Source organism: Camellia sinensis, chromosome 10 (assembly GCF_055761805.1).
Source record: "Camellia sinensis isolate YWXY chromosome 10, ASM5576180v1, whole genome shotgun sequence".
Lineage (NCBI taxonomy): Eukaryota > Viridiplantae > Streptophyta > Magnoliopsida > Ericales > Theaceae > Camellia > Camellia sinensis.
In genome coordinates, this window is record NC_138970.1 from 18,054,252 (window position 1) to 18,075,378 (window position 21,127).

The window sequence follows — 21,127 nt, forward strand, 5'->3', positions numbered from 1 at the left end:
ACCTATTAAAATACTCAAAAATTAAAATAGCTTATTAAAATAGTAACTTCCCAAATATTCATGGTATATATATGGCATGATTGTGTATGTTAGGAATTAGGTGTTAAGAAAGATTGAAGTGTAAATAGAAATTGTGTATATTAGGAACTAGGTATTAGAAAAGATTGGGATGTAAATAAAAATTAGACATTAGAAAAGATTGTGGTGTAATATTTTCTTTTTCAGTCATACCTTTTTTAGTCATAAATTTAAGATGAACTCTTTGTAAAGATATACATTAGAAAGGCTTTCAGAATCTTACTGATGAAACCTTCCGCTTGTATGCAATAGAATAATCAAAATAAAAAAAATAAAACCGAAAGAAAGGACAAAAAAAGAATAAAAAGGGGGAAGACAGATCATTCCGCAGAGCTTTGGGTGAAATCTCACCGTTAACTTTGTCTTGGGCTTCAGGGAGCTCGAATGTGTTGCCGATTCCCTGCCTTCTTCCGACGCCGGTATAGAACAGAACATCTTATCATTTTTGGTGAAATTACATTTGTTGTTATTTAATTTGAAGTTGTCATGTTTTGTATATGACTATTGATTTGAAAATCTGAAATGCAGAAAACTGATAGCTAGAAGATGAGTATGATAAACAAAGAAGAAGCCGAGGAAACAAATCTTCAAAAGCTGAAAGCTAAAATTACACGTTCGTTCGTTCTTGGTTAAACGAGTTAGTTTAGCATTAATATGTATTTATTTAAATGGAAATTACATTAAAAAAAAAAACCCCCCAATTTTGGAGTTTTTAATTTCATCAATTTATTCCTTAATATTTTGTTTTGTTTTGTTTTTAATTTAGATTTTAAGCCATTTGTCTATCTTCATTAAATAAAATTAATGAAAAAATAATATTTTAATCATTATATATAGGTTTATGGAAAATAATTTTGTGTGTGCGCGCGCGCGTATATATATATATATATATGTTATGCAGGCAAGTTGCATGATGGAAGTTGGAGTGAAAACTTCGTCAATATGGGAGTGGATTCCGTGCATTCAGAGCCATGTAACGTGCTTGGAGGTATAAATCGAGTGGGACGAAAAAATAAGCAAGTTTAATTTGCTATTAGTTACTCAGGTTTAGTAATTAGGTTGTTGACAGTCTACTTCCTTGCTTGCCACAAATTTCGGTGTTCTTTAGAGGGTAAATTACTAGCAAGTCCTATTTTTGGGATTTATTATTCATTAAGCCTTATTGATAAATTTATCAGTTCTCTTGTTTTCTTAATAAATTTGATAAATTTATTAATATAATGTAATGGATAATAAGTCTCAAAAGTAAGATATATTGATATTGCTTGATATGATGAAAAAAAAAAAAGCAATTGTGGAGTTTTGGTCACTTTTAATGAGAATTTTGAGAGAGACAAGCTAGGCATGAATATAACCTTTGGCTTATCCGCGGAAAGTAGTTGTTTTTGGACTTGAGTCTATGTTCTTATGCATAATTGTTTGGGCATTTACCATTGCACAAACAATAGGAATGATCATATGGAAAGTTAGGCTAAAACGAGAATGCAGGGGGCTATGAAAACTATGGTGCCTAGGGTAGACACTCTATTTTTGACGGCCCTTACGAATTGGACGTCCTTGCATGCACACCCGATGATGAGTCTGTTTGCTCGCCAAGTGCTCGAAGTCCTCAGCGGAATGCCAAAACTTTGAGCTTTTCAAACCCTGCACCTTTGTTTCCTTGTTCTGGACCAAGCTTTGGACCTTCAAGCCTGCAGCTTTTGGTGGCCTGCCGGCCACCCTTTGAGGCTGCCGGCTATCACTTTTGGGCTACTGACCACTGATGTGGCTTGCCGGTCACCAGTGATGGCCGGCCGGCCACTAGTGTTTTCTGCATATATTTTATGGCAGTTGTGCCAGCTGTTTGCACAGATGCATGCATCTGTCCACACGTGGAGGGCTAGATCCCCTTGTAAAGATTTCATGTTTTCTATATATAGGAGGCCCCTCTCTCATGTTTTAGGGTTAGAAAATTTTGAACTCAAAAATTTTTCTCTCTCTATAATTCTTTCTATTTCTAGCATTTCTTTACACTTTAGCCTCAAATTCCTTAACCTTTGCCTATACACTCTTAACCAAATCTTCTCATCTTTGAGCTAAGGAGTTCTTGAGCTTGGTTTGAGCTTTAGAGGGTGTACATACTTGGTTTTGTTGCTCGGAATTACTCTTCTCTTCAAGAGGTATAACACTTGCTCTTTTACCTTGCTTTGCATACTTGTTTTTCTATCTTTTCTCATTGATTTTGGGCTATAAAAAACTCTGTTTTTGTGGGCTGAAATTGGTGATTTTAGGCCATTTAAGGTTAGAGGGTAGCTCAACCTTCTTTATTCCTTGTTTGTAAGGCCTTTTCCACCTTTGTTTCCCACTTTCAAACTATCTTTTTCCAAGCTTTTAAACATTGATTTTTAGAACTTTTTCAGTGGCCAAAATCATGTTTTGAACTCCAAATTTGGAGGGGAGGCTGTGTCTTGTTTACTAGCCTAGTTTATGCTATGCGTTAGCTTAATTTTCTAGCCATTTATAGCTTAATTCCAGCATATTTTGACCTCTGATTTGGACTGTTTTAACTCAGTTTTGGGTTGGTTAAGTCATTTGAGTCTTGTTTTGCATGCTTCTCTTGTAAGTGTCCTCACAAGCTTGGTGTTTTAGGCCTTTAGACACCACTTGTTTGAGTTGATTGCATTATTCTAGCGTTTTTCTCACTTAATTTCAGCAAGCATAATCTCTGCAACCTCTCTCATTTCTTCACTCTTTGTTTGCTTTGAGGGTTGTTTCAACCTTAGGATTGTTTAAGTTTGAGATTAAGGTCCATGCTTAATGGTTTAGTCCTCTTTTGGGGGTTCATTATCAACAGCATGACATCTCTCTCTTGCCTTAAACTACCCCTTGTTTGGCACTTCCTTCTCTTTTAGAGGACTTAACTCACCAATGGACGTAATTAGTTAAACAATGGAAGGGTAATTAAATGGAGTAACTAAAAAATGAAACTAAAATTGTGCAAAGATAAGAATTTGATTGTGTATTGTTGTGTTCAATCGGACATTAATTGAACACATAGAACTCGAACCATTTCATATTTGCTAGTAATGAAATGATCCAAGTCTCTAAGGTCAACCACTTCCCTTGATCTCTCATGAAATAGAGGAGGTTTGTGTCTTTTTTTTTATTGCATTCATTGTTCACAAGCCATCATGCCATGAAATTACTTGGATTGGTGGTTTGTGGCTTAGGTTCACCACTCATTGGGTTTGTTCATGAAAAGGAGGGGTGAGTTGTACAGATAATCCTTGAAAATACCCTGTATGTACTCTATTTGTTCTCTGTTGCAACAAGATGAATCTGTGCATCAGTGGCTGGCAGGCCACTTTCCATGGCCGGCAGACCACCTCCATGGCCGGTAACCTTCATCTTTGGCCGGCTGGCCACTGATGCAAAACTTAACAGAGTGTTGGTAAGGTGGAGCAAAGTTGTTCTGGAAATGTTCAACTGTGCAAACAGAGGTATTCGGGAGCAAAACGGTGGTCTTTTCAGGTGGAATCAGAGCATGTGCATGCACATCCCTCGTTTCCCTGAGGCGGAGTAGTTAATTGCTTAGTTTAATTATTAATTGTAATTGTGTTGTAATCCTTTAATTAGTTAAATAATTAGTTCATTTGTTGTTGTAATAATTAGTTAAGTAGTTTAACTAGTTATTCATTTTGGTTTATAATAATTAGCTTTAGCTTAGCTTTAATTAGTTAGCTAGTTTATTCATTCGGACTCTCCTTCGTGAGAGCGTAATTTAATAATGTGTATGTCTTTCAACCCTACGTCTTTCTCCCTTTTATTTAACTGCTTATGATGGTTAGTTTAGGGACATCATGTTTCAATTAGCATTCTCCATGTTTGCATCCATTTGTATTGCATGAACCAAGGCTCAATTCATCATTCTAACTGCAATGTCGTTTCAATACTTCTTTGAATACGTGCTTAGACCGCATGCTATTTAAATTGCCTCATATGCCATGTTTAGTAGAAAAGCCTATTTAAATTGCATATCGCATGTGTTGCATTAGTCATATCGCATAAAGTTAAGATCAGGCATTTTTCTAACTCTTTTGTTTATTTTGGCTTGGAGTACTAGGTGAGTCTTTACTCGCTTTAGCATACTTGCATGAGTGTTAGTGATTGCCATGATTGCATGCTTGCCATGAGACTAAGTGCTTACTTGTTAAACTGTTTGAGTGCCTGTGGATGAAGGCTTGTTGCTTGAATTGGAATGATTTAATGAAAGTAAGTTTAAGCCCACTTTGTTAAGTGACAAATTCACAAGCTTTAAGCCTACTTTGTCAAGTGGAAAAATCAATCCCTTTTCGAAAAACAAACATAAAGTTGAATTGTTTCAATTCGGGCAAACTAGTCTACACCTTGTATGCGCGCATCACCTAGTAAATGCTAGCCTAATAAACCGGAATAAGAGCATATAGTGTTGATAAAAATCATATCATGATTAGTAGAGGCCGATCTTTGATCGGGCGAGCGGGGGTACTCAATTCATGATCTTCCTCTCTTGTACCTAAGTTCCCAAGTCGAGACAATCTTGGTGACGACGGACACGTGGCCTTTGGCACGAGTCATGGGTTTCCTAAATTTTCTAAAAATAAAATATTTAGGTGGCGACTCTGTATTTGGAAAAGCAGTCCATTTTTGACAATTTGATTCAAAATCGATTTTCCAAAAGATTTGCCAGATTTGGACTCTTTGGTGTTTATCAATTTCACATTGCACTTGTGAGATTAGATTCAGAACCGCGAGAGTCTGAACTGTAGGGCTTCTTTCAAACTTCCAAAAGGGGGCGCGAAAAAGCCGAGCTACATCTAGTCCTTTTGGATTTAATAAAGTTTTCAAGGAGATGCAAAATGCATATTGGCCTTTTTATTATAGTAAAAAAGTTGTTTTAGTTTTACTTTCAGTTTGGATAGTACTTTAAAGTCTTTAGTTTGATCAACATCAAATATACTATTCAGCGCCATAAAATTCTTTCGAGACTATACAGTTTTGCAATATAAACCAATATAGGCAACTTCAAGATCCACATAGAAGGCATAAACATGAACAAAGTGCAGTAAAGGTTTTGCAAATTAATAACTTAAGCACCTTCTTTGATTATTTATTGGGTTGTTTGAGTTTGTCTTCTAAGTTTTTGAGGAGTTATATTCTTTCTTCAGATTCAACATGATGTAGTAGGACAACTTAAAGGAAAGTTCGAGTATTTTTTCATACAATAGGAATTCTGGTTGGTCCTATTACAGAAAGCTTCTAGGGTTGTGGTTTTCAAGATAGAAGAAGGTTTCTAGAAGCAAAACACTTGTTTTGGCTCGACTTTCAAAATATGTAGGTTACAAGATTTTATGAAAATGTGAGATTAAAAGTTCTCAACAACAACTATTTTAGGGTTTTAATGGTTGAATTGATGGCCAATAAGTATCACAAATTGGTTACTTTAAAGATTATTTTCCTACTCTTTGGGATTATGGATAATCAAATGATTATTGATTACATTCACAGAGAAAAAGGGGAGAAAAAACATATTGCACTATGATTTATTTATGATTGGAATATACTCAATAAAATTCCATCCTCTATTTTGTTTTTAAATATTTGGGCTGTTGTGTCGCTGTAGCTTGACATGGTCAATTTCTTTCATTATATCATGTATTCAAAGTTTCTCCAATTCTTCTAGACTCTGAAGAATGGATGACTAGCAATCCAAAAACAGTTGTTTAATGAACTTCCATGATGTAGTACCATTGTTGATGGACAATATAAATACATGATATTTAATGATATCATTTTTTTTTTAGGGTGTCTCCATCAAGTATTTCAAAATCAGCAAGCCTAATGAGGATTACCATTTTCTAGTATAGTTTGTAAATTTAAGTGGACTTTTGTAGACACCCCATTTTTTACGACCCTTACGACTTGGACGTCCTCGCATGCACACCTGATAATGAGTTTATATGCTTGCCAAGTACTCGAAGTCCTCAGCGGAATGCCACAACTTTGAGCCTTTCAAACCCTGCACCCTTGTTGCCTCATTTTTGGACCAAGCCTTGGTTCTTCAAGTCTGTAGCTTTTGGTGGCCTACCGGCCACCCCTTTTGGGCTGTCGGCCATCACTTTTGGGCTATTGGCCACTGATGTGGCTTTCCTGCCACCAGTGATGGCCGGCCGGCCACCAGTGTATTTTGCAGATATTTTATGCCAGTTGTGCCAGTTGTGCCAGTTGTTTGCACAGATGCATGCATCTATCCCCACGTGTAGGGCTGGATCTCCTTGAGGGAATTTCATATTTTCTATACATAGGAGGTCCCTCTCTTATGTTTTAAGGTTAGAAAATTTTGAGCTTAAAAATTTTCCTCTCTCTCTACCAAATCTCTACGCTTTTGCCTATAATTCCTTAACCTTTCCCTATACACCCTTAACCAATCTTCTCACCTTTGAGCTGAGGTACTTTTGAGCTTGGTTTGAGCTCTAGATGGTGTGTTTACTTGGTTTTGTTGCTTGGAATAGCTTTTTCTCTTCAAAAGGTATAAGGCTTTACCTATTTGCTTGTTTTCTCTGTTATTTTTCCTACTGTTTTTCCATTGTTTTGGGCTGTCAAAACTCTATGTTTTTTGGGCTGAAGCTTGGGTTTAAGGCCATTAAAGGTTGAGGGGTTGATAGCCTTTCTTTATACCTTGTTTTGGAGGCCTTTGCCCTTGTGTTTCCCACCATTTTACCATCTTTTTCCACGCTTTTAAACATTGATTTTCAAAGCTTTTTCAATGGCCAAAATCATGTTTTGAAGTCCAAATTTGGTGGGGTTAGCCTCCCCTCCGTGTACCTTGCTTACTAGCCTAGTTGGTGCCATGTTTTAGCATTTTAATCTAGACTTTTTTAGTTCAAATCTAGCATGTTTTAGGACTTGTTTTAACCTATTTTAGCACTGTTTTGGTCTGTTGTTTGCATTTAAGCTTTGTTTTGCATGCTTCTAGTGTAATAGTCCTCATAAGCTTGATGTTTTTGGTCTTAGACATCACTTATTTGAGTTGATAGCACTTATTTTGGGCTTTTCATACTTCATTTCAGCACTAATAATTTCTGCAACCTCCCTCCATTCTTGGCTTTTTTGTTTTTCTTTGAAAGTGGTTTGAAGTCACTTGCTTACCCAAGTATGAAATTGAGGTTTCATACTTAATGGTTTGATCCCTTAGAAGGTTCATTACCAACTTTATGATACTTCTTTCATACCCAAAGCAACTTGTGTTTTGAGCCCTCTTTCCATTAGAGGACTTTAATTCACTATTGGACTTAATTGAATTAAAGAATGGTTGGTAAATTAAAATGAGTAACTAAAACTTGGGACTAAAGGTGAGCAAGATAATAATTTGGTTGTATTCAATCGGATGTTAATTGAACATATGGAACTTGGACCATTTCATACTTGCTAGTGACGAAATGATTCAAGTTTTCAAGGTCATCACTTCCCTTGATCTTTCATGATAGGGAGGTGGTTTTGAGAGTCTCATTTTTATTGCATTTATTGAGCTTGCACAGTTGGTTCCACAAACCATCATGCAATGAAATTGCATCCATTGACGGTTTGTGAACTGAACTTGCTACTCCTTTGATTTGCTCATGAAAAGGAGGGATGAGTTGTGCAAACAAACCCATGAAAATAGCCTGTATATGCTCTGTTTGTCCTCTGTTGCAGCAAGATGAACTTACGCAGCAGTGGTCGGCAGACCACTTTTCATGGTCGGCAGGTGGCCGGTAGACCACTTTTGATGGCCGGCCGGCCAGTGATGCAAAGTTTAGTAATGAGTTTGTAAGCAGAGCAGAGTGAGCAGCAGTGTTGGTGTTCTATTGTGCAATAGAGGCTCTCCGGAAGCAAAACAGTGGTCTTTTCGGGTGGAAACCGTGCATGTACATGAACATTCCTCGTTTCCTGAGACGTCGTAGTTAGTTGTTTAGTTTAATTATTTATTTTAATTGCACTTGTGTTGTAATTATTTAATTAGTTAGTTAACTAGTTAATTAATTCAAGTGTTGTAATAATTAGTTAAGTAGTTTAGCTAATTTCATTTGTTTTGTAATAATTAGCTTAATTAGCTTTAGCTTTAATTAGTTAGTTAATTAGCTTAGTTTATTCATTCGGACTCTCCTTCGTGAGGGCACAATGTAATAATGTGTATGTCTTCCAACCCCACGTCTTTCTCTATTTTATTTAACTGCTTATGATAGTTAGTTTAGGGACATCATGTTTCAATTAGCATACTTCATGTTTGCCTCTATTTGTATTGCATGCACCGAGACTCGGTTCATCATTCTAACTGCATTGTCGTTTCAATACTTTGAATACGTGCTTAGACCGCATGCAAGTTAATTGATTCATATGTCATATTAGTAGCCGAGCCTATTAGTTGCATTATCACATATGTTGCATTAGTCATATTGCATAAGTCAGGAATCATGCATTTTTTTCTAACTCATTTCTTTTTTGACTTGGAGTACTAGGTGAGCCTTTACTCGCTTTAGCATATTGCATGAGTGTTGATGTTGTCATATCTAGCATGTTTGCCATGAGGCTAAGTGCTTAATTGATAAACTGCTTGAATGCTTGTGGATGAAGGCTAATTGCTCGAATTGAAATAATTTGAGTAATGTTTATATGCGATCATTTTTTCAAATGGTACATATTTCGAAACATTTTTGCAAAACAAACATGACTCGAGATGCTCTAATTCTTACAAGTTAGTCTATACTTGTTTTGTGCGCATCACATAGTAATGCTAGCCTAATAAACCAGAATAAGAGCATATAATGTACATAAAATTCATATCATGATTAGTAGACGCTGATCTTTGATCGGGCGAGCGGGGGTGCCCAAAGTATTCATGACCTTCCCCTCTCGTACCTAAGTTCTTGAGCCGAGACAATCTTGGTGATGACGGACACGTGGCCTTTGGCATGAGTCATGGGTTTCCTAAATTTTCCAAAATAAAATATTTATGTGGCAACTCTGTATCTGGCAAAGCAGTCCATTTTTGACAATTTGATTCAAAATTGATTTTTCAAAAGATTTGTCGGATTTGGACTCTTTGGTGTTTATCAATTTCACATTGCACTTGTGAGATTAGATTTAGAACCACGGGAGTCCGAACTGTAGGGCTTATATTCAAACTTCCGAAAGGGGGTGCGAAAAAGTCAAGCTACAGTTTCTGGCGACTCTGCTAGAGATTTAGAGAACTTGACTTGAACATTATGATATGAAATTTTATTTACACTTATATGTTTCTTTACATTGCATTTACATTGGTGCGCTTAAGTCACTGTGTTTGCCATCTGTTATTCCTGGACAGTTTGCCAGAGGCTTGCCTGAAAAGGTTGCCAAAAGGCTGACTGGTCACGGGCTCTGCTATGATGGGAACACAACCCTTGGATCTGGACTACCGCTGTACCGTTTGATCCTTCTTTCACTTCTCGGTGTTAGGTGCGAAAGGTATATTAGGTAGTCTTGCCGAGGTACCCTTTTGACCATTTGGCCTAGTTGCATATTGAAAACCATAGAGACTGTTCCAAACTAGGACAAGATACTAACCTAAATTCAGGATTGCGTGAAACCGCTTTGTTTGAATAGTGAACTCTAGTTCTTGATGAAACTAGGACAGGGTAACCCCACCCTCTCATAGGGGTGTTTTGGATCTCACTTAACTAGTGTAGACACCCCATTTTTGACCGCCCTTCAGACTTGGGCACCATTGATTGATTACTTGAGGATGAAAGTTATGCTATGCAAAGGTTCGATTTCTTCGGTAAGGAGAGTGTCAAATCCCAACCTTACACCCTATTTTGGACCAAAACTATTTTGACCAAAATGATTTTAGATCTTAAAACCCTCTCTTTCAAAATATTTTTGAAAAAGTTTCTACGATGTTCCGAGGCTCGCATTTCGTTAAATGTTGCGCTTTTCAATAATTAATGTCCCCCACTAGGGGTGAGCAGCGAATATACCGATCTGCCAAAACCGACCAAACCAAACCGATCCACCGCATTTTGGACGGATGCATGATGACGAGCGGACTGTTGCGGATTGATTTTCTCCAATCCACCAATCTGGCGGACGGATGGCAGATTTGAGATTCTTTTGGCCGCAATCGAACCGCCAAACCGCGAGCACCCCTAGTAATTTATAAGACTTTGTGTTTTCAGTTTGTTTAAATATTCTGATTGTGTTTTCAATTAAAAAAGAGTTTAAATATTCTGTTGAAAAAAAGTTTTCAACTTGAATATCTTTTTTGAATTGAAAAAAATAAACGTATTATTTATCTATATTTTTGGTTTTTAAATTTTTCTCTAAAAATAATAAATAGAAAATATGATATATGCTGGTTGGTTTTTGTTTTCAAAAACAGATATAGATGTAACAATACAGAGATATACAATCTCTACTACTGCTCTGTTCATGGTTTTGGTGGTTTGAATTGTTTTTATATTTTAAGAACCACAGATTGTAATACTTTATATGGATGAGACATGCTGTGATTGTAGTATGTGGATGAGGCATGCAGTGATTGTGATATTCTAAAGTTTCAAACTTTCTTACTTTGGATGAGTCATGCAGTGATTCTAATATTTTTTTAAGTCATTTACTGTAATATTTTTTTTTTGGGAAGTGCACAAGTTGAATTATGTTAAAAATTTATAAAATTTTAAACCGCCAAACCGATTCGCATCCATTCGTCAAACCGCCAATCTGCTCAATATAGCGATCCCGGGTTTTTCCTTTTATGTACAGTATTCTGGACTTAGGTTCCGCGGTTGAGTATTATTGCATTTGTTTCATTTCCGTCCTTTAATTCCTTATATTTGAATTTTAGGATGTGATGGGCAGGTTTGTATCAAGTTGGGAGTATTTTGAAACAAATGGTTGTTGCTCAGATTTTGGTGTCTTCGCTCGAGCGAGACTTTTGTCGCTTGAGCGAGCTCTGTGTTTTAAATCCTTCGCTCGAGCCGGGGTTCCTTCGCTCGAGCGAGAGTTGGGTGATGTGTCTGGTGGCTTGAGCGAGAAGTCTTGCGCTCGAGCTTGCGTCTGCGTCTGGTTCTGGACCTGAAGGTTGCAATTCTTCGCTCGAGCGAGCTTTCCTTCGCTTGAGCGAGCAAGGTCTATGTTTTGGGTTTCTTCGCTCGAGCGAGCTTTTCTTCGCTCGAGCATGCTTTTGGGTTGCACACCTGAAGCTTCGATTTGTTGGCTCGAGCGAGGCTTTCTACGCTCGAGCGAGGTTTCTTTGTGTCTGGTTGCTCGAGCGACCACTCCTTCGTTCGAGCGAGCCTCGAATGATATCAGTTGGCAGCAGCGGGTTACATTTCACTTTTTCATCATCTTCTTTTATACAAACCCTAGACCAGTTGCTCTTTCTCTCTCTATATACCTTCTCTCTAGGGTTTCATCTAGTTCTAATGGTCTTCTACCCTAGTCCCTTTGGAAGAAAGGTAGAACTTCGCGAGGGCTTCCCTTTAATCTGAAAAGTTGTGGATTTGGAGCACTTTGAGTTTCGCCTCTCTTCTCCTTTGAGCTTCGAAAATTAAGGTAGGGATACCTACTTTATTCTATGAGTTTTAACATAAATTTTAGTCATTTTGATTAGTTGGCGTTGTTGGGTAATTTTGAAAAAAGTTAGGGTTTGTTGTGTAATTTATGAAAGAGGGGTTTTCAATGTTTTGAGTCAAATATATATTAGAGACTTGAAATTGGGGTTGTTTATGAAGTATGAGTGAAGGTTGGCCTTGGGGGCAACATTTGAAAATAGAGGGATTAATACCCTAATCATGTTGAATAATTAATTTGGGAAAATGTGAAATTGAAGTGAAATTTATGAATGTATGAATTATGGGTTTATTTTTAGGGTGTTACAACTGGCGGTTTATTTTGAGAGCGTTACACTCAATCCACATCCACCGGATTGGCGGACGGATGCGGATTGATTTTCTCGAATCTACCAATTTGGGGGACGGATGACGGATTAGAGGTTCCATGACCACAACCGACCCGTGCCCACCCCTAGTTCTCACCACTTCCTTCTTTCCTCTTTCTTGCATTTTCTTTCTTTCTTTCTTTTTTTTTTTTTCTCAACAACTAATCTTAAATGACTACTTTGCCTACGAAAGTTGATGTGTTGAATGCTTCTGCTACTCACTTGTTTATCTCCTTTTGTGAATAAGTAGATCAGTTGCAATTTTGTTGAGTAGATCCAAATTCAATAGTTTAGGGATTGAATAGAATAAATTAAAAGTTGAAGAATGAAAATAAACAATATTGTGAAACTTTAGGGAATAAAAGTGAAATTAACCCTTAAAGAAAATTACAATGAGCTAAAAACTCTCTACATTTAGCTAACTCAAGTAGGATTATGAGAGGTTACAATAATTAGAAAACTGAAGAATAGGAATATACTTTTAATAAAATCGTATATAAAAATGCCAAAAAAATAAGAAAAAAAATTACCAAAAAATGGAGCAATTGTACTGATTGTAAAAGTTGGGCATGAGCACCATTAGTCACAGCGGTGCACAACTTGATTTTCAGACAAAAAATATTTTTGATTTTTTTCCCCTCTTTTTTTGAGTTTGGAAGTTTTTGGACAGATTAATGCAACGTAACTTTTAAATTTAGGGTCAAGCTTCTCTCCATTTTGAGATTGGTTTGGAGTGTGCTGTTAGATCTGTGGAGTTCATCACGGATCTTGTTTTAATAATTCGAACAGTTCAATGTGCAGAATTTGCTGAATACTTCATTCCTGCAAAAAAATTACGCTAATCAGATATCGATAGCTATTCAATCAAATCATATTTTTGTTAACAATAAATATGATTTTAAAATAAATTGTTGATAGAAATCAAATCCGATCAAGTAGCAATCAATGTCCGATCAACGTGGTGTCTTACAAAAATAAAATCCTCAACAAACTCTATGATTTGAATTATTGAAATTTAATAGCTCTTCAAAATTTCATTTAACAACTCAAAATCTCAACTTAATTATGTGGTCGATGCAGTCAACATAAAACCATGCTGCATGGCTCTACCTATCTCAACTACATACATGACTTGGGCATAGAAAACCAAAAGCACGCCCATTGCTATACGTAGCCGTTGGATCGAGCAGTGGGAATTTATTGTATATATGGCATGATTGTGGGGTTGTTTGGGAAGAAATTGTTTTTAGTTTTTTTTGGTTAAAATAGTATTAAAATATAAAATAGGTTAAAATAGTCAATAACGTAAAATATTACATCAAAGTCATAATCATTTCATTTTTTCTCTCACAAACATTACATCTAATTATAAGAAAATCTAATCATCTTTTCAAATATAAAAATTTTAACCTATTAAAATACTCAAAAATTAAAATAGCTTATTAAAATAGTAACTTCCCAAATATTCATGGTATATATATGGCATGATTGTGTATGTTAGGAATTAGGTGTTAAGAAAGATTGAAGTGTAAATAGAAATTGTGTATATTAGGAACTAGGTATTAGAAAAGATTGGGATGTAAATAAAAATTAGACATTAGAAAAGATTGTGGTGTAATATTTTCTTTTTCAGTCATACCTTTTTTAGTCATAAATTTAAGATGAACTCTTTGTAAAGATATACATTAGAAAGGCTTTCAGAATCTTACTGATGAAACCTTCCGCTTGTATGCAATAGAATAATCAAAATAAAAAAAATAAAACCGAAAGAAAGGACAAAAAAAGAATAAAAAGGGGGAAGACAGATCATTCCGCAGAGCTTTGGGTGAAATCTCACCGTTAACTTTGTCTTGGGCTTCAGGGAGCTCGAATGTGTTGCCGATTCCCTGCCTTCTTCCGACGCCGGTATAGAACAGAACATCTTATCATTTTTGGTGAAATTACATTTGTTGTTATTTAATTTGAAGTTGTCATGTTTTGTATATGACTATTGATTTGAAAATCTGAAATGCAGAAAACTGATAGCTAGAAGATGAGTATGATAAACAAAGAAGAAGCCGAGGAAACAAATCTTCAAAAGCTGAAAGCTAAAATTACACGTTCGTTCGTTCTTGGTTAAACGAGTTAGTTTAGCATTAATATGTATTTATTTAAATGGAAATTACATTAAAAAAAAAAACCCCCCAATTTTGGAGTTTTTAATTTCATCAATTTATTCCTTAATATTTTGTTTTGTTTTGTTTTTAATTTAGATTTTAAGCCATTTGTCTATCTTCATTAAATAAAATTAATGAAAAAATAATATTTTAATCATTATATATAGGTTTATGGAAAATAATTTTGTGTGTGCGCGCGCGCGTATATATATATATATATATGTTATGCAGGCAAGTTGCATGATGGAAGTTGGAGTGAAAACTTCGTCAATATGGGAGTGGATTCCGTGCATTCAGAGCCATGTAACGTGCTTGGAGGTATAAATCGAGTGGGACGAAAAAATAAGCAAGTTTAATTTGCTATTAGTTACTCAGGTTTAGTAATTAGGTTGTTGACAGTCTACTTCCTTGCTTGCCACAAATTTCGGTGTTCTTTAGAGGGTAAATTACTAGCAAGTCCTATTTTTGGGATTTATTATTCATTAAGCCTTATTGATAAATTTATCAGTTCTCTTGTTTTCTTAATAAATTTGATAAATTTATTAATATAATGTAATGGATAATAAGTCTCAAAAGTAAGATATATTGATATTGCTTGATATGATGAAAAAAAAAAAAGCAATTGTGGAGTTTTGGTCACTTTTAATGAGAATTTTGAGAGAGACAAGCTAGGCATGAATATAACCTTTGGCTTATCCGCGGAAAGTAGTTGTTTTTGGACTTGAGTCTATGTTCTTATGCATAATTGTTTGGGCATTTACCATTGCACAAACAATAGGAATGATCATATGGAAAGTTAGGCTAAAACGAGAATGCAGGGGGCTATGAAAACTATGGTGCCTAGGGTAGACACTCTATTTTTGACGGCCCTTACGAATTGGACGTCCTTGTATGCACACCCGATGATGAGTCTGTTTGCTCGCCAAGTGCTCGAAGTCCTCAGCGGAATGCCAAAACTTTGAGCTTTTCAAACCCTGCACCTTTGTTTCCTTGTTCTGGACCAAGCTTTGGACCTTCAAGCCTGCAGCTTTTGGTGGCCTGCCGGCCACCCTTTGAGGCTGCCGGCTATCACTTTTGGGCTACTGACCACTGATGTGGCTTGCCGGTCACCAGTGATGGCCGGCCGGCCACTAGTGTTTTCTGCATATATTTTATGGCAGTTGTGCCAGCTGTTTGCACAGATGCATGCATCTGTCCACACGTGGAGGGCTAGATCCCCTTGTAAAGATTTCATGTTTTCTATATATAGGAGGCCCCTCTCTCATGTTTTAGGGTTAGAAAATTTTGAACTCAAAAATTTTTCTCTCTCTATAATTCTTTCTATTTCTAGCATTTCTTTACACTTTAGCCTCAAATTCCTTAACCTTTGCCTATACACTCTTAACCAAATCTTCTCATCTTTGAGCTAAGGAGTTCTTGAGCTTGGTTTGAGCTTTAGAGGGTGTACATACTTGGTTTTGTTGCTCGGAATTACTCTTCTCTTCAAGAGGTATAACACTTGCTCTTTTACCTTGCTTTGCATACTTGTTTTTCTATCTTTTCTCATTGATTTTGGGCTATAAAAAACTCTGTTTTTGTGGGCTGAAATTGGTGATTTTAGGCCATTTAAGGTTAGAGGGTAGCTCAACCTTCTTTATTCCTTGTTTGTAAGGCCTTTTCCACCTTTGTTTCCCACTTTCAAACTATCTTTTTCCAAGCTTTTAAACATTGATTTTTAGAACTTTTTCAGTGGCCAAAATCATGTTTTGAACTCCAAATTTGGAGGGGAGGCTGTGTCTTGTTTACTAGCCTAGTTTATGCTATGCGTTAGCTTAATTTTCTAGCCATTTATAGCTTAATTCCAGCATATTTTGACCTCTGATTTGGACTGTTTTAACTCAGTTTTGGGTTGGTTAAGTCATTTGAGTCTTGTTTTGCATGCTTCTCTTGTAAGTGTCCTCACAAGCTTGGTGTTTTAGGCCTTTAGACACCACTTGTTTGAGTTGATTGCATTATTCTAGCGTTTTTCTCACTTAATTTCAGCAAGCATAATCTCTGCAACCTCTCTCATTTCTTCACTCTTTGTTTGCTTTGAGGGTTGTTTCAACCTTAGGATTGTTTAAGTTTGAGATTAAGGTCCATGCTTAATGGTTTAGTCCTCTTTTGGGGGTTCATTATCAACAGCATGACATCTCTCTCTTGCCTTAAACTACCCCTTGTTTGGCACTTCCTTCTCTTTTAGAGGACTTAACTCACCAATGGACGTAATTAGTTAAACAATGGAAGGGTAATTAAATGGAGTAACTAAAAAATGAAACTAAAATTGTGCAAAGATAAGAATTTGATTGTGTATTGTTGTGTTCAATCGGACATTAATTGAACACATAGAACTCGAACCATTTCATATTTGCTAGTAATGAAATGATCCAAGTCTCTAAGGTCAACCACTTCCCTTGATCTCTCATGAAATAGAGGAGGTTTGTGTCTTTTTTTTTATTGCATTCATTGTTCACAAGCCATCATGCCATGAAATTACTTGGATTGGTGGTTTGTGGCTTAGGTTCACCACTCATTGGGTTTGTTCATGAAAAGGAGGGGTGAGTTGTACCGATAATCCTTGAAAATACCCTGTATGTACTCTATTTGTTCTCTGTTGCAACAAGATGAATCTGTGCATCAGTGGCTGGCAGGCCACTTTCCATGGCCGGCAGACCACCTCCATGGCCGGTAACCTTCATCTTTGGCCGGCTGGCCACTGATGCAAAACTTAACAGAGTGTTGGTAAGGTGGAGCAAAGTTGTTCTGGAAATGTTCAACTGTGCAAACAGAGGTATTCGGGAGCAAAACGGTGGTCTTTTCAGGTGGAATCAGAGCATGTGCATGCACATCCCTCGTTTCCCTGAGGCGGAGTAGTTAATTGCTTAGTTTAATTATTAATTGTAATTGTGTTGTAATCCTTTAATTAGTTAAATAATTAGTTCATTTGTTGTTGTAATAATTAGTTAAGTAGTTTAACTAGTTATTCATTTTGGTTTATAATAATTAGCTTTAGCTTAGCTTTAATTAGTTAGCTAGTTTATTCATTCGGACTCTCCTTCGTGAGAGCGTAATTTAATAATGTGTATGTCTTTCAACCCTACGTCTTTCTCCCTTTTATTTAACTGCTTATGATGGTTAGTTTAGGGACATCATGTTTCAATTAGCATTCTCCATGTTTGCATCCATTTGTATTGCATGAACCAAGGCTCAATTCATCATTCTAACTGCAATGTCGTTTCAATACTTCTTTGAATACGTGCTTAGACCGCATGCTATTTAAATTGCCTCATATGCCATGTTTAGTAGAAAAGCCTATTTAAATTGCATATCGCATGTGTTGCATTAGTCATATCGCATAAAGTTAAGATCAGGCATTTTTCTAACTCTTTTGTTTATTTTGGCTTGGAGTACTAGGTGAGTCTTTACTCGCTTTAGCATACTTGCATGAGTGTTAGTGATTGCCATGATTGCATGCTTGCCATGAGACTAAGTGCTTACTTGTTAAACTGTTTGAGTGCCTGTGGATGAAGGCTTGTTGCTTGAATTGGAATGATTTAATGAAAGTAAGTTTAAGCCCACTTTGTTAAGTGACAAATTCACAAGCTTTAAGCCTACTTTGTCAAGTGGAAAAATCAATCCCTTTTCGAAAAACAAACATAAAGTTGAATTGTTTCAATTCGGGCAAACTAGTCTACACCTTGTATGCGCGCATCACCTAGTAAATGCTAGCCTAATAAACCGGAATAAGAGCATATAGTGTTGATAAAAATCATATCATGATTAGTAGAGGCCGATCTTTGATCGGGCGAGCGGGGGTACTCAATTCATGATCTTCCTCTCTTGTACCTAAGTTCCCAAGTCGAGACAATCTTGGTGACGACGGACACGTGGCCTTTGGCACGAGTCATGGGTTTCCTAAATTTTCTAAAAATAAAATATTTAGGTGGCGACTCTGTATTTGGAAAAGCAGTCCATTTTTGACAATTTGATTCAAAATCGATTTTCCAAAAGATTTGCCAGATTTGGACTCTTTGGTGTTTATCAATTTCACATTGCACTTGTGAGATTAGATTCAGAACCGCGAGAGTCTGAACTGTAGGGCTTCTTTCAAACTTCCAAAAGGGGGCGCGAAAAAGCCGAGCTACATCTAGTCCTTTTGGATTTAATAAAGTTTTCAAGGAGATGCAAAATGCATATTGGCCTTTTTATTATAGTAAAAAAGTTGTTTTAGTTTTACTTTCAGTTTGGATAGTACTTTAAAGTCTTTAGTTTGATCAACATCAAATATACTATTCAGCGCCATAAAATTCTTTCGAGACTATACAGTTTTGCAATATAAACCAATATAGGCAACTTCAAGATCCACATAGAAGGCATAAACATGAACAAAGTGCAGTAAAGGTTTTGCAAATTAATAACTTAAGCACCTTCTTTGATTATTTATTGGGTTGTTTGAGTTTGTCTTCTAAGTTTTTGAGGAGTTATATTCTTTCTTCAGATTCAACATGATGTAGTAGGACAACTTAAAGGAAAGTTCGAGTATTTTTTCATACAATAGGAATTCTGGTTGGTCCTATTACAGAAAGCTTCTAGGGTTGTGGTTTTCAAGATAGAAGAAGGTTTCTAGAAGCAAAACACTTGTTTTGGCTCGACTTTCAAAATATGTAGGTTACAAGATTTTATGAAAATGTGAGATTAAAAGTTCTCAACAACAACTATTTTAGGGTTTTAATGGTTGAATTGATGGCCAATAAGTATCACAAATTGGTTACTTTAAAGATTATTTTCCTACTCTTTGGGATTATGGATAATCAAATGATTATTGATTACATTCACAGAGAAAAAGGGGAGAAAAAACATATTGCACTATGATTTATTTATGATTGGAATATACTCAATAAAATTCCATCCTCTATTTTGTTTTTAAATATTTGGGCTGTTGTGTCGCTGTAGCTTGACATGGTCAATTTCTTTCATTATATCATGTATTCAAAGTTTCTCCAATTCTTCTAGACTCTGAAGAATGGATGACTAGCAATCCAAAAACAGTTGTTTAATGAACTTCCATGATGTAGTACCATTGTTGATGGACAATATAAATACATGATATTTAATGATATCATTTTTTTTTTAGGGTGTCTCCATCAAGTATTTCAAAATCAGCAAGCCTAATGAGGATTACCATTTTCTAGTATAGTTTGTAAATTTAAGTGGACTTTTGTAGACACCCCATTTTTTACGACCCTTACGACTTGGACGTCCTCGCATGCACACCTGATAATGAGTTTATATGCTTGCCAAGTACTCGAAGTCCTCAGCGGAATGCCACAACTTTGAGCCTTTCAAACCCTGCACCCTTGTTGCCTCATTTTTGGACCAAGCCTTGGTTCTTCAAGTCTGTAGCTTTTGGTGGCCTACCGGCCACCCCTTTTGGGCTGTCGGCCATCACTTTTGGGCTATTGGCCACTGATGTGGCTTTCCTGCCACCAGTGATGGCCGGCCGGCCACCAGTGTATTTTGCAGATATTTTATGCCAGTTGTGCCAGTTGTGCCAGTTGTTTGCACAGATGCATGCATCTATCCCCACGTGTAGGGCTGGATCTCCTTGAGGGAATTTCATATTTTCTATACATAGGAGGTCCCTCTCTTATGTTTTAAGGTTAGAAAATTTTGAGCTTAAAAATTTTCCTCTCTCTCTACCAAATCTCTACGCTTTTGCCTATAATTCCTTAACCTTTCCCTATACACCCTTAACCAATCTTCTCACCTTTGAGCTGAGGTACTTTTGAGCTTGGTTTGAGCTCTAGATGGTGTGTTTACTTGGTTTTGTTGCTTGGAATAGCTTTTTCTCTTCAAAAGGTATAAGGCTTTACCTATTTGCTTGTTTTCTCTGTTATTTTTCCTACTGTTTTTCCATTGTTTTGGGCTGTCAAAACTCTATGTTTTTTGGGCTGAAGCTTGGGTTTAAGGCCATTAAAGGTTGAGGGGTTGATAGCCTTTCTTTATACCTTGTTTTGGAGGCCTTTGCCCTTGTGTTTCCCACCATTTTACCATCTTTTTCCACGCTTTTAAACATTGATTTTCAAAGCTTTTTCAATGGCCAAAATCATGTTTTGAAGTCCAAATTTGGTGGGGTTAGCCTCCCCTCCGTGTACCTTGCTTACTAGCCTAGTTGGTGCCATGTTTTAGCATTTTAATCTAGACTTTTTTAGTTCAAATCTAGCATGTTTTAGGACTTGTTTTAACCTATTTTAGCACTGTTTTGGTCTGTTGTTTGCATTTAAGCTTTGTTTTGCATGCTTCTAGTGTAATAGTCCTCATAAGCTTGATGTTTTTGGTCTTAGACATCACTTATTTGAGTTGATAGCACTTATTTTGGGCTTTTCATACTTCATTTCAGCACTAATAATTTCTGCAACCTCCCTCCATTCTTGGCTTTTTTGTTTTTCTTTGAAAGTGGTTTGAAGTCACTTGCTTACCCAAGTATGAAATTGAGGTTTCATACTTAATGGTTTGATCCCTTAGAAGGTTCATTACCAACTTTATGATACTTCTTTCATACCCAAAGCAACTTGTGTTTTGAGCCCTCTTTCCATTAGAGGACTTTAATTCACTATTGGACTTAATTGAATTAAAGAATGGTTGGTAAATTAAAATGAGTAACTAAAACTTGGGACTAAAGGTGAGCAAGATAATAATTTGGTTGTATTCAATCGGATGTTAATTGAACATATGGAACTTGGACCATTTCATACTTGCTAGTGACGAAATGATTCAAGTTTTCAAGGTCATCACTTCCCTTGATCTTTCATGATAGGGAGGTGGTTTTGAGAGTCTCATTTTTATTGCATTTATTGAGCTTGCACAGTTGGTTCCACAAACCATCATGCAATGAAATTGC

The 21,127-nt window shown here is 36.4% G+C and overlaps 2 long non-coding RNA genes across 2 annotated transcripts; both read left to right on the forward strand.

Moving 5' to 3' along the window:
* Positions 1-359: 359 nt before the first annotated feature.
* Positions 360-810, forward strand: LOC145801568 (uncharacterized). Its single transcript, XR_014343181.1, has 2 exons — positions 360-497; positions 607-810. It is a non-coding gene; the product is annotated as an uncharacterized LOC145801568 (long non-coding RNA).
* A 13,009-nt stretch (positions 811-13,819) lies between these two features.
* Positions 13,820-14,270, forward strand: LOC145800983 (uncharacterized). The gene is made up of 2 exons (XR_014341729.1): positions 13,820-13,957; positions 14,067-14,270. It is a non-coding gene; the product is annotated as an uncharacterized LOC145800983 (long non-coding RNA).
* Positions 14,271-21,127: the final 6,857 nt, after the last annotated feature.